Consider the following 12512-nt stretch of genomic DNA (forward strand, 5'->3'; position numbering starts at 1 on the left):
TTTACTGTTCTTCTGGGGTTCATCTACATTTTTCTCAATTGCAAACAGCTCATGTGCATCTCGCTTTCTAATGCAATTACACGCTAACCTGGAGGAACTGAACTGCAACATGGCTTTGTCCATAGGCTTCACTTTCTCCACCCAGCCATAGAGGGATGAGATGCCATGTGCTCCAGAGCTCTTTTCACAGAATTTAATTGCTGTTTGCAATAAACAGCAAATCAGCGATTCCAAGCCTTAAGGCATTCTAGTTACTAGCACGTACCTGTGGCCATTCCAAACAATGGCTATGCTTGGTATTAACTGAAACACAAATTAGCTTTTTTTCTTCCACCTTGCAAGAGTAACTTTAATCAAATGCTGCAGAATTGATGCTTCAATAGCTGTTTGCTTTTCCAGTCTTCAGCTGCAACTCATAATATAATAAGCATGTAAGAGTTGTGCAAGAAAACTTTAGTGCCTTGCAGGAAAAGCTCTCCCTAGGCTATTGCCTCCATAGACTTTCTTTCAGGCAGCTTTCCATAACATTGCAATTAAAATGTAAGTGTGATTCACTGTAAAAACACACGTGTCCCTGCATTCTCACATATTTACTTAGCCAGTTCAGCTTGGTGCACATTTGCTTTCTTTTGAGAGTGCAAGTTTGAAATTCAGGGTAAAACTTCCAGAAAGGCAGCAGACTTCTAAGAAAACTGTATTTTTGAATCTCAAGTGCACAGTTCATGCATTTGAAAAGGTTACATTAGTTTCTCCTTTACAAATCTGCTACAATCGTAAACAAGCAACATGTCTGCTTTACTGGCCTTCTTTGGGTACACACGTAATCTTCAACATACCGCAGCAGTGAACTAGAAACTACATAGATACGGCCTGCTCGATACCTTGTTGCTCTTTATCTTGCTTAACTGCTGGTCTGTTTAGCCAGTAACAATTATGCTAGTTCTGGTTTTTAGCCCATTGCTTATGAGTAGTGCATGACTTGTGGCTTTCAACTTTTGTAATTCAAAGCAGGTATTTGCTATGGTGATACATGCTATAGAAAGCAATGAAGTAAATTTTTTTTAAAAACCCTATTTGAACATTAGTTTTACAGGTGGGTTCACACCAAAACACGTATTGGTGCATTGGAAAAGGTTGCCTCAGTTTCTCTTTTAAAAGTCTGCTACAGCTGTGGACAAGCAGCATTTTTGCTTCCTTGATTTCCAGATCATTTATGAATACGTGGAACAGCTCTGGTCTCAATACACATCCCTGGGGGACACCATTCTTTACCTCTCTCCGTTGTGAAAACTGACCATTTATTCCTACCTTCTATTTCCTGTCCTTTAGCCAGTTAGGACCTTCCCTCTTATCCCATGAGAGCTTACTTAAGAGCCTTTGGTGAGAGGCCTTGTCAAAAACTTTCTGAAAGTCCAAGTACACTATATCTACTGGATCACCCTTGTCCACATGTTTGACCCCATCCCAAAGAATTCTAATAGATTGGTGAGGCATGATTTCCCTTTACAAGAGCTGTGTTGACTCTTCCCGTACAAATTGTGTTTGTGTATGAGTCTGATAATTCTGTTCCTTAGTATAGTTGCATCCAATTTGCTTGGTACTGAAGTTAGACTACTGGTCTAATTGCCAGGATAGCCTCTGGAGTCTTGTTTTTAAAAATGGGTGTCACATTAGCTATCCTCCAGTAATCTGGTACAGAAGCTGATTTAAGTAATAGGTTACATGCCACAGTTAGCTGTTCTACCATTTCATATTTGAGTTTCTTCAGAATTCTTGGGAGAATGCCATGTGGTCCTGGTGAATTATTGTTAAATTTAAACAATTTATTCAAAACCTTCCTCTATTTGTACCTCAATCTGGGACAGTTCCTCAGGTTTCTCATCTAAAGAATGGCTCAGGTGTGGGAATCTCCCTCACATCCTCTGCAATGAAGGCCGGTGCAAAGAATTTATTTAGCTTCTTCACAATGAGCTTGTGTTCCTTGAATGTTCCTTTAGCACCTCGATTGTCCAGTGGCCCCACTGGTTGTGTGGCAGGTTTCCTGCTTCTGATGTACTTAAAATTTTTTTTGCTGTTTTTTTGTCTTTTGCTGGTTGCTCTTCTAATTCTTTTTTGGCCTGCCAAATTATATATACTTGCATAACTCTGGCAAGTGTTCCTTTCTATTTTCCTCAGTAGGATTTGACACCCAATTTTCAAGAGAGGCAATTTTTTTGCCTCTGACTGCCTCGTTGACTCTGGTGGCATTTTTTGGGGTCCTCTTACTATTTTTTTTAATTGAGGTGTACATTTAATTTAAACCTCTATTATGGTGTTTTTAAGTTTCCATGCAGCTTGCAGGCATTTTTCTCTTGTGACTGTTTTTAAATTCCATGTAACTAGCTTCCTCATATTTGTGTAGTTCCCCCTTTTCACGTTAAATGCTACTGTGATGGGCTTCTTTCGTATTTCCCCCCAAAAGGTTGTAAAATTTTTGTTATATTATGGTCACCGTTACCGAGCGGTTGAGCTATATTCACCTCTTGGACCAGTTCTTGTGCTCCACTTAGGACTAAATCAAGAATTGCCTCTCCTCTTGTGGGTTCCAGGACTAGCTGCTCCAAGAAGCAATCATGAATGGTGTTTAGAAACTTTAGCTCCACATCCTGTCCTGAGCGTGACATGTACCCCGTCAATGTCAGGAATAATAACATCAGAATGATACTGGAGTTAGTTTGGAACTGTTATGGCTGATTCCTTTGTTTACCGAATGTCTGATTAAACTCCATAGAGGATTGAAAAGAAATTGCTAGTCTTTCTTCAGTGTAATTACATGTGGTTTTTTACTCATCCAAAGCCACACATATAACCTCTTTTGTTACTGAGGTTGCTAGAGAACAGTTTCTGAGGATTGATCCATCATGCAACTGCGATTAGTTTGGCTGTGAACGATTGTCTGGGGTGTAAGAGAACTATCAATTCTATGCATGTTTTTACCTTTGCAAACCTTTATATGCAACCCAAGACCTGCTGTCTGCCTGTACTCTAAATGCTCTTGCTATCTGCAGATAAGCCTAGTCACTTTTCTGAGTGGTCCACAGGGAGCTGAGCAACACTTAATAGGAACAGACCTTCCTTGACAGACAGCCTTGGTCTGAATGAATGTCTCTGCCTCCCCAGCTTTCCATTCCAATTTCATTTTCTCTAGTGACTCTATCCAGCAAGGGGGGGGAGAATTTATTTTTGACCCTGTGGATAAGCTGACAGTAATAGAACACCTTTCCAGCTCTCGCTTGGCTACTGCAGAAATAACTAAATAACCGCCTTTTCTTACAGGGGCTGGGAATAGCTAATCTTCCACTGACCTTACAGAAGGGGCTGGCTGTAGATGACTGTAGCCATGTAGGAACATGTCATTTTATTTTGTTTGGCCCAAGGGAGGCAGTGTCTTTTTCAAACTGAAGTGATAATTAAATAGACAAACTTTTCACACCCTCGCCCCTCAGAATGTATTACAAATAATCCTTTGTTCCCAGATGCATCACATTTCCACCCTACTCCTGAATTTCCCATCACTGCTCTTCTTTGGGAGCCACGTTCACTTGTGGTAGGGGACGGGAGTGGCATATAAGTGGTAGATGGAGATTGAATGGGAGAATAGTGACGTGCACTGCTTGAGCAATGTGTGGCTTTTGGGGGGGTGGGAGAAGGGTAGTTAACGAGTGGCAGCCAGGCATGGAAGAAGCAGCCCCAGGAGTTGGGTGAGATGACCCTCAGGTTTTTCTGGCTGGCTGTCTAGCACGCTTAGCAGCTGCACTGGTGCCGGCTGGACTGGGGGAAGGAGATACAGCTGCATATCTGCTGTATGTAGTGGAGTGAGAGGATGACAGCCAGGGGGAGGAGCTGGCATCTCTGAACTGCTGGGGTCGATGACAGGAGGTTAGAGTTGGATGCTATTTTAGTCTCTGCATGTGGGCTATCAACATGGGGGGAGGGATAGCTCAGTGGTTTGAGCATTGGCCTGCTAAACCCAGGGTTGTGAGTTCAATCCTTGAGGGGGCCACCTAGGGATCTGAGGCAAAAATTGGTCCTGCTAGTGAAGGCAGGGGGCTGGACTTGATGACCTTTCAAGGTCCCTTCCAGTTCTAGGAGATTGGTATATCTCCAATAATTAAATTAAGGGCTCGGCCTGTATATGGAGACCAGGCTTCTGTAGCCAGACTGGGAGTTTAAGGTAAATGCAGCAGGGTTCCTAACCTGTATGTAAGAGTGGCCGGGGTAGCCTGGGTTCTCCAGTTCATTGTGGGCATCTGTCTACTTTGGGTAGACACATGGTCCCCATCAGCACAGTATGTGAGTACCTCACCATCTTCAGTGTAACTTCCTGTTAACACCCTGTGAGCAAGGGAAGTGACCACAGCCTGTCACGCTGACCTGTGCTGTCTCATTGTATTTCCCTGTCTCTGTATGCAGCTCTCTCTTGTTTTACACTTGGACTTCTTGGGGCAGGGACTGTCTTTGTTCTGTGTTCGTACCACCCCTAGCACACTGGGGACTTGGGGCTGCTAGGTGCTTCAGTGACAGAGTTAATGCATACTAACAGGAACTGAGACACACAAACTAGGTGGCTTGTCCAAGGTGTCACAAGACGTTTGTGGCACAGCAAGGAATTGAGCCCCGGTCTCCTGAGTCCCAGCTTACTGCCTTAACCACTGGATCATCATTTCCCTTGTGCAGCAAGCCTATTTGGAAGGTGAGATGAGTGTCTCTGTAGCACAATGGGAGGGCTGAATCTCACGACTGTTCATAGAATGACGGTCAAGATGCTGTGTCTGCAGCTCATGGAAGGTGAGAAGATTAAAAAGACAGGACCAGTCTGGCTTGTTTGTGGTGACTGTGGGAGTTGGGGGGCAGAATATAGGAGGGCTACTGGGGCCTGCAGCTCATGCTGACAACGTGGATAGCTGGATGGGGATTTCTGGCCAATAGACTAAGGCTATTTGTTAAAGTTCTCCACATCCCAATAAGCTTCTCTGCATACCAACTTTGAATTGCAATGTTGCAACTAAATTCTCCTCCGCAGATATCTCAGGTGCCCAATTTCTCTGCAGACTTTGGCATACAAACTCCGGTGCAGATTGTGCTCTAAAAATAGCGTTTTGGCTCATAGATGGAGTTCATAAGCACTCCAGAGATCCTAAATCCCTTAAACACCCATAACCTCTCCATGTGGAGTTAAGCAAAAACAGTTTTAGATCCGATTGTCAACGTTATTACAAATTCTAAGTCTGTGTATAAGATGAGCCTCAAGTTTCTCTTCTGGATGCAAACTATGCATGAGAATTGTCTGTCTTTTTTTTAAAGGGTGGGGAGCTTATCTTGAAAAATGATTTATAGCCTTAATGTTGGAGTCATGACTGTGCAATGCTGAAATGACTTTTTTTATTAAGCTTGACTATTTCAGTTTGTCATGTCCTAAAAACAGTTCTATAGAGGAGCAAGGTATTTAATTCTGATTTTTTTTCTCCACTTGCTCCCTCTGCAAAAAGCCAACAACCCATATCAAGGGGTGGTGTGAAAAGAACTAAGCACCGGGTATAGACGAGAGGTTTTTTTAACAGCTCTTTTTGGATTATAGCACCATTCCAGAAAGAAGCTCTAATCCTCATTCTAAAATCCGTTCTCTTTCTGCAATCCTCTTTAAATCTGCTGTATCCATGAATTTAATCATGAGGTCAGAATTAGCATAGCTCTGCCGCATCTCATTCTACCTTGCTCTCTTCCCAGAGCCTCGTGAGTGCAGAATGTAATTCTTGAAAGCTCACGGCTTTCATTATTAGCCCAGTGTGCACATTTTCTGCTCTAAATCTTACGAGAGTATGAGAACTGCAGAATGGCTTTGCCCCGAACGATGCCCAAAGCAACACCCGGCTCTCATTCAGGGCTAACAGCTTGTGAATTACTCAGCAGAGCATTTAATTTTATGCAGAAATCTCTACCTGCTCTTAGGCTTTACTTTGCAGCTCTTGATTTCCTTACACTGGAACTCTCAACTCCTAGATCGACACGATTTCAGCACAGAGCCCTGCGGTGCAGCTCTGACTTCAGAGGGGAACGACCATCACTGTCTAGACTCAACAGTTTGTCTGGGTTATGCGATTAACTTGTACGACCGGGCGTGTCAGAAAACAGGCAGTCCTTCCTGGAATTCTCCCAGAAGTGCCGCCCAAGATTTTCAGTGGGGGCAGGAAGGCCAAGCATTTACCTTGATTAGACAAGTATATGGTCACTTACCGTTGTATGAAATAGTTATTTTGTGTGCCAAGAACACTACGTGATCTGTTCACATCTCTTCCTTCCTCTTGGCATCCCCTGATACCAGCACGAGCCCTGTACCTCTGCGTGGTTCACCAGCCTCCAGAGCAGCACCCTCCTTCCCAAATCTCTGCATCAAGGGAAGGAGTGTTTGTGTGGGGTGCAGGACTCAGTGTTGTGTGCTAACATTTGCATTATTTTGTATGGGGCCTCTGTGCAGGGAGTTGGGAGGGGAAAATGGTAGCTGTCCCCCCCGTCTCCCCCTCCGTTGTTCTGCTCCTTTCCAATTGGCTGAGCTCAGGGTGCCTTCAGAAGAACAAAAGTCAGGTCAAGGGAAGGGGGATAAACCACAGCGCTGGCACTTCCCCTTATGTTCCCCTTGGCCCAGTCCTTCCCCATGCAGGCTCCCTCCACTCACAGAAATGGAGGGGCTAACCTGCCCTTAACATACGGATCTGCTAGTGTAAGTTAAGCTCCTTCCCTCCATCCCTCTCCATATATGACACACATGTGGAACTTCCTTCAATTAGAGGTGTGTGGCTGTTTAATATACGTAGCCTCCACATGAGCGTGCCTGGTGGTTATAAGGTAGTAACCCCTGTATTGCTAACTGAGGCATTTAAAACATCCCGAGACTATTTACAAATTAAGTGTTCAAGCATTTCTCCATAACTGGGAGAGATGGACTCTTTATACAAGAATCTCAGCTTATGGTTTAAAAAAACCAACAACCCATAATCACTTGACTCCAGAAGCTGGGGCTTAAAGGAAAAGTGAGATTTGTGATCAAATCACCAGAATTGACAATTGTAACAATATCTTAGCCCAAATGGACTGAAGCTGAAGGGAGAGAGATCATTACTGCAGGGCTAAGAGGGAGTATAACCCTGTGTGTAACTGAATATTCAGATCTTAAGTGAAAGATATGGCAAAACTCCCAAAGGGCTGGCAAACTACAGAAAGTTTAATTTAAAGAGATTAAAACCTTTTGGCTCTTCCTCTTACTACCTGTTTCAAATTCCTCTGTCCTAAATGACAGCAAAGCCCCTTTCCCCTAGAATACCTGCATTGTATTTCCACGCTGAATCTGAAGGTGGCTGGGATGGTCACTAGGTTGACAAGGCTGTCACAAGAAAAATGGTTAATGCCAGGGACTAAAGGGCTGCTGAGCTACAGGGAAGGGAACTGGAATGGGAGATTAAATATTTAAAACCCAAATTCCCTTTCTGCTGTTTGATATGCTCCTTTCTCCTATCATGAGGCAGCTGCCTCTGCTTCTCCCTCCCTGCGCGAGAGACCTAATGCGGAAAAGCAACCAAAAAGCAAAGGGCTTAAAGACGCCGAGTACAGAGCCCATCAGACCTGAATGATTCTGCCAATTCCTATGCTGACTGGCTAGTAATGGACGGTGCAATTGGAGCACAGGGATTCGTGTACCATCGGGTGACCACGAAACAACTGTACAAGCCGGAAATCAATGCCCTTGGGCTGGTGGCTATTTAATGCATCCCTGCACCCTGATCACTTGAGAAAATAATAGGCTGTAAGGTCCCCAGGGGCCATGGTGATAGGTGCCATATACATTTTATGCATAAATTGTAGGCTTACCTTCACCACGCAGTTATTAATAAAATCTACCCTCATTTAGTAGCTGCCGTCATTTAATAGATTAACCTTTATCATGTAACTTCACCATGCCAGCTGCAGGAGAAAGTAATTACTTTTAATAGAATCTGCCCTTGATTTAAAGCCGCAGGGGAAGCAATTAAATTTAATAACCGTCAAAAGCCATGGCTTCTAAATGAAGCTATATGGCCTCAGTTAACAGGGGCTGCAGTTAACAGGGGCTGCTAACAGGGAGTTTCGCAAGGGAGTTCTCCAGGTGAAGGAGGAGCTAATCCAGCATCTGTGGGGTAAGTGACTGTCTGTAGTGTGTGTTTGTTTGTGTTTGGGGGTTACTTGCTGTGTGCTGAGCTTGTGTTTGTCAGTCTGTTTGTTTGTTTGGTTGTTTGAGGGACCGTGTGCTCTGGCTGGCAGTTGGAGGCAGGTTTGAAAGCTCGAAGCCTCTGGTAATTGGCTGAGCCTTAATCAGTGGGCGGGGCATTCACTCAGGCCAGGCCAGGGCTTTATAAAGCCGCGCACAAGCGACCAGGGAGCTTTGAGAACAGGGGCTGCTAACAGGGAGTTTCGCAAGGGAGTTTAGAAGGGGAGTGGGAAGGGAGCGGGAGTCCCTCGCCGGCCATAACCCCTTCCCTGTAGCCCCCCCTAAAATCCTAAAACCTATAAACCAAACTACATTCCAAAACTACTTTCTGTAAACCAGCCTTTCACTAACTAGGAGACAATGCAGGCAGAAGCCCAGCAGCAGAGTGGGGGCTATCCAGTTTATTGCACTGAGTGTAGCATGTATGATTACCTGCCCTGTGGGCGGGTTGCGTATGTGTGCAGTCGGTGCAAGGAGCTCCTGGCCCTCAGAGACCATGTACAGACTTTGGAGGCCAGGGTGGCAGAACTGGAGGAGCTGAGAGAGGCAGAGAGGTATGTTGATGAGGCTTTCCGGGACACTGTAGAATTGTCCCACCTCCGCTTAGACAGCACCTGTGCTGTTGAGGAGGAAGAAGGGCCCAGGGAAGTAGAGCAGGCAATGGGAGCAGAGGGAAACCTTCCCGTAGTTGGGACCCTCCTTCCAGATGGTGCTGGGGTTGCCTCTCGCACTGAGGTTGCCTCTCCGGGGGAGGGAACTCCAGTTTCTAGGAAAAGGCAGGTTTTAGTAATGGGAGATTCGATTATTAGAAATGTAGATAGCTGGGTCTGTGATGACCGGGAGAACCGTATGGTGACTTGCCTGCCTGGTGCGAAGGTTGCGGATCTCTCGAGGCATCTAGATAGACTTATGTGTAGTGCTGGGGAGGAGCCGGTGGTCGTGGTACATGTAGGTACCAATGACATAGGGAAGGGTAGGAGAGATGTCCTGGAAGCCAAATTTAGGCTGCTAGGGAAGAGACTGAAATCCAGGATCTCTATGGTGGCATTTTCAGAAATGCTCCCAGTTCCACGCGCAGGGCCAGGTAGGCAGGCAGAGCTTCAGAGTCTCAATGCGTGGATGAGACGATGGTGTAGAGAGGAGGGGTTCACGTTCATTAGGAACTGGGGAAACTTCTGGGATGGGAGGAGCCTATACAGGAGAGATGGGCTCCACCTAAACCAAAGTGGAACCAGACTGCTGGCGCTAAACATTAAAAAGGTTGTAGAGCAGTTTTTAAACTAGGTGATGGGGGAAAGCCGACTGCTGCAGAGAAGCGTGTGGATCGGACACAGACTTCTCTTAGGGGAGAGTCTGATGATAGAGAATCTCCAGGTTATAGTCAGGAGCAGAGGAATGAGAAATATAATGTAAGGGCCGGATCAGATGATGAACAGTCACATAAAAAAGAATCTGGCACATCAGAAAAAGGCAGGCTAATAAACAGGGACAAGTTTTTAAAGTGCTTGTACACAAATGCCAGAAGTCTAAATAATAAGATGGGTGAACTAGAGTGCCTTGTGATAAAGGAGGATATTGATATAATAGGCATCACAGAAACCTGGTGGACTGAGAGCAATCAATGGGACACAATCATTCCGGGGTACAAAATATATCGGAAGGACAGAACAGGCCGTGCAGGGGAGTGGCACTATATGTTAAAGAAAGTGTAGATTCAAATGAAGTAAAAATCTTAAGCGAATCCACAGGTTCCATAGAGTCTCTATGGATAGAAATTTCATGCTCTAGTAAAAATATAACATTAGGGATCTATTATCGACCACCTGACCAGGACAGTAATAGTGATGATGAAATGCTAAGGGAAATTAGAGAGGCTATCAAAATTAAGAACCCAATAATAGTGGGGGATTTCAATTATCCCCATATTGACTGGGAACATTTCACTTCAGGACGAAATGCAGAGATAAAATTTCTCGATACTTTAAATGACTGCTTCATGGAGCAGCTGGTACGGGAACCCACAAGGGGCGAGGCGACTCTAGATTTAATCCTGAGTGGAGCGCAGGAGCTGGTCCAAGAGGTAACTATAGCAGGACCGCTTGGAAATAGTGACCATAATACAATAGCATTCAACATCCCTGTGGTGGGAAGAACATCCCAACTGCCTACCACTGTGGCCTTTAATTTCAAAAGGGGGAACTATACAAAAATGAGGGGGTTAGTTAGACAAAAGTTAAAAGGTACATTGACTAAAGTGAAATCCCTGCAAGTTGCGTGGGCCCTTTTTAAAGACACCATAATAGAGGCCCAACTTCAATGTATACCCCAAATTAAGAAAAACTGTAAAAGAACTAAAAAAGAGCCACCGTGGCTTAACCACCATGTAAAAGAAGCAGTGAAAGATAAAAAGACTTCCTTTAAAAAGTGGAAGTCAAATCCTAGTGAGGCAAATAGAAAGGAGCACAAACGCTGCCAACTTAAGTGCAAGAGTGTAATAAGAAAAGCCAAAGAGGAGTTTGAAGAACGGCTAGCCAAAAACTCCAAAGGTAATAACAAAATGTTTTTTAAGTACATCAGAAGCAGGAAGCCTGCTAAACAACCAGTGGGGCCCCTTGATGATGAAAATACAAAAGGAGCGCTTAAAGATGATAAAGTCATTGCGGAGAAACTAAATGGATTCTTTGCCTCAGTCTTCACGGCTGAGGATGTTAGGGAGATTCCCAAACCTGAGCTGGCGTTTGTAGGTGACAAATCTGAGGAACTGTCACAGATTGAAGTATCAGTAGAGGAGGTTTTGGAATTAATTGATAAACTCAACATTAACAAGTCACCGGGACCAGATGGCATTCACCCAAGAGTTCTGAAAGAACTCAAATGTGAAGTTGCGGAACTATTAACTAAGGTTTGTAACCTGTCCTTTAAATCGGCTTCGGTACCCAATGACTGGAAGTTAGCTAATGTAACGCCAATATTTAAAAAGGGCTCTAGGGGTGATCCCGGCAATTACAGACCGGTAAGTCTAACGTCGGTACCGGGCAAATTAGTTGAAACAATAGTAAAGAATAAAATTGTCAGACACATAGAAAAACATAAACTCTTGAGCAATAGTCAACATGGTTTCTGTAAAGGGAAATCGTGTCTTACTAATCTATTAGAGTTCTTTGAAGGGGTCAACAAACATGTGGACAAGGGGGATCCGGTGGACATAGTGTACTTAGATTTCCAGAAAGCCTTTGACAAGGTCCCTCACCAAAGGCTCTTACGTAAATTAAGCTGTCATGGGATAAAAGGAAAGGTCCTTTCATGGATTGAGAACTGGTTAAAGGACAGGGAACAAAGGGTAGGAATTAATGGTAAATTCTCAGAATGGAGAGGGGTAACTAGTGGTGTTCCCCAAGGGTCAGTCCTAGGACCAATCCTATTCAATTTATTCATAAATGATCTGGAGAAAGGGGTAAACAGTGAGGTGGCAAAGTTTGCAGATGATACTAAACTGCTCAAGATAGTTAAGACCAAAGCAGATTGTGAAGAACTTCAAAAAGATCTCACAAAACTAAGTGATTGGGCAACAAAATGGCAAATGAAATTTAATGTGGATAAATGTAAAGTAATGCACATTGGAAAAAATAACCCCAACTATACATACAACATGATGGGGGCTAATTTAGCTACAACGAGTCAGGAAAAAGATCTTGGAGTTATCGTGGATAGTTCTCTGAAGATGTCCACGCAGTGTGCAGAGGCGGTCAAAAAAGCAAACAGGATGTTAGGAATCATTAAAAAGGGGATAGAGAATAAGACTGAGAATATATTATTGCCCTTATATAAATCCATGGTACGCCCACATCTCGAATACTGTGTACAGATGTGGTCTCCTCACCTCAAAAAAAGATATTCTAGCACTAGAAAAGGTTCAGAAAAGAGCAACTAAAATGATTAGGGGTTTAGAGAAGGTCCCATATGAGGAAAGATTAAAGAGGCTAGGACTCTTCAGTTTGGAAAAGAGAAGACTAAGGGGGGACATGATAGAGGTATATAAAATCATGAGTGATGTTGAGAAAGTGGATAAGGAAAAGTTATTTACTTATTCACATAATATAAGAACTAGGGGTCACCAAATGAAATTAATAGGCAGCAGGTTTAAAACAAATAAAAGGAAGTTCTTCTTCACGCAGCGCACAGTCAACTTGTGGAACTCCTTACCTGAGGAGGTTGTGAAGGCTAGGACTATAAC

The 12512-nt window shown here is 44.0% G+C and overlaps 1 long non-coding RNA gene across 1 annotated transcript in view; it reads left to right on the plus strand.

Annotated features, from left to right (window-relative positions):
• LOC123378828 overlaps positions 1-12512 on the plus strand; it is a 91415-nt gene that overhangs the window by 12933 nt on the left and 65970 nt on the right. The gene's annotated exons all lie outside the window — the stretch shown is intronic.

This window comes from Mauremys mutica, chromosome 10 (genome assembly GCF_020497125.1).
Source record: "Mauremys mutica isolate MM-2020 ecotype Southern chromosome 10, ASM2049712v1, whole genome shotgun sequence".
NCBI lineage: Eukaryota > Metazoa > Chordata > Testudines > Geoemydidae > Mauremys > Mauremys mutica.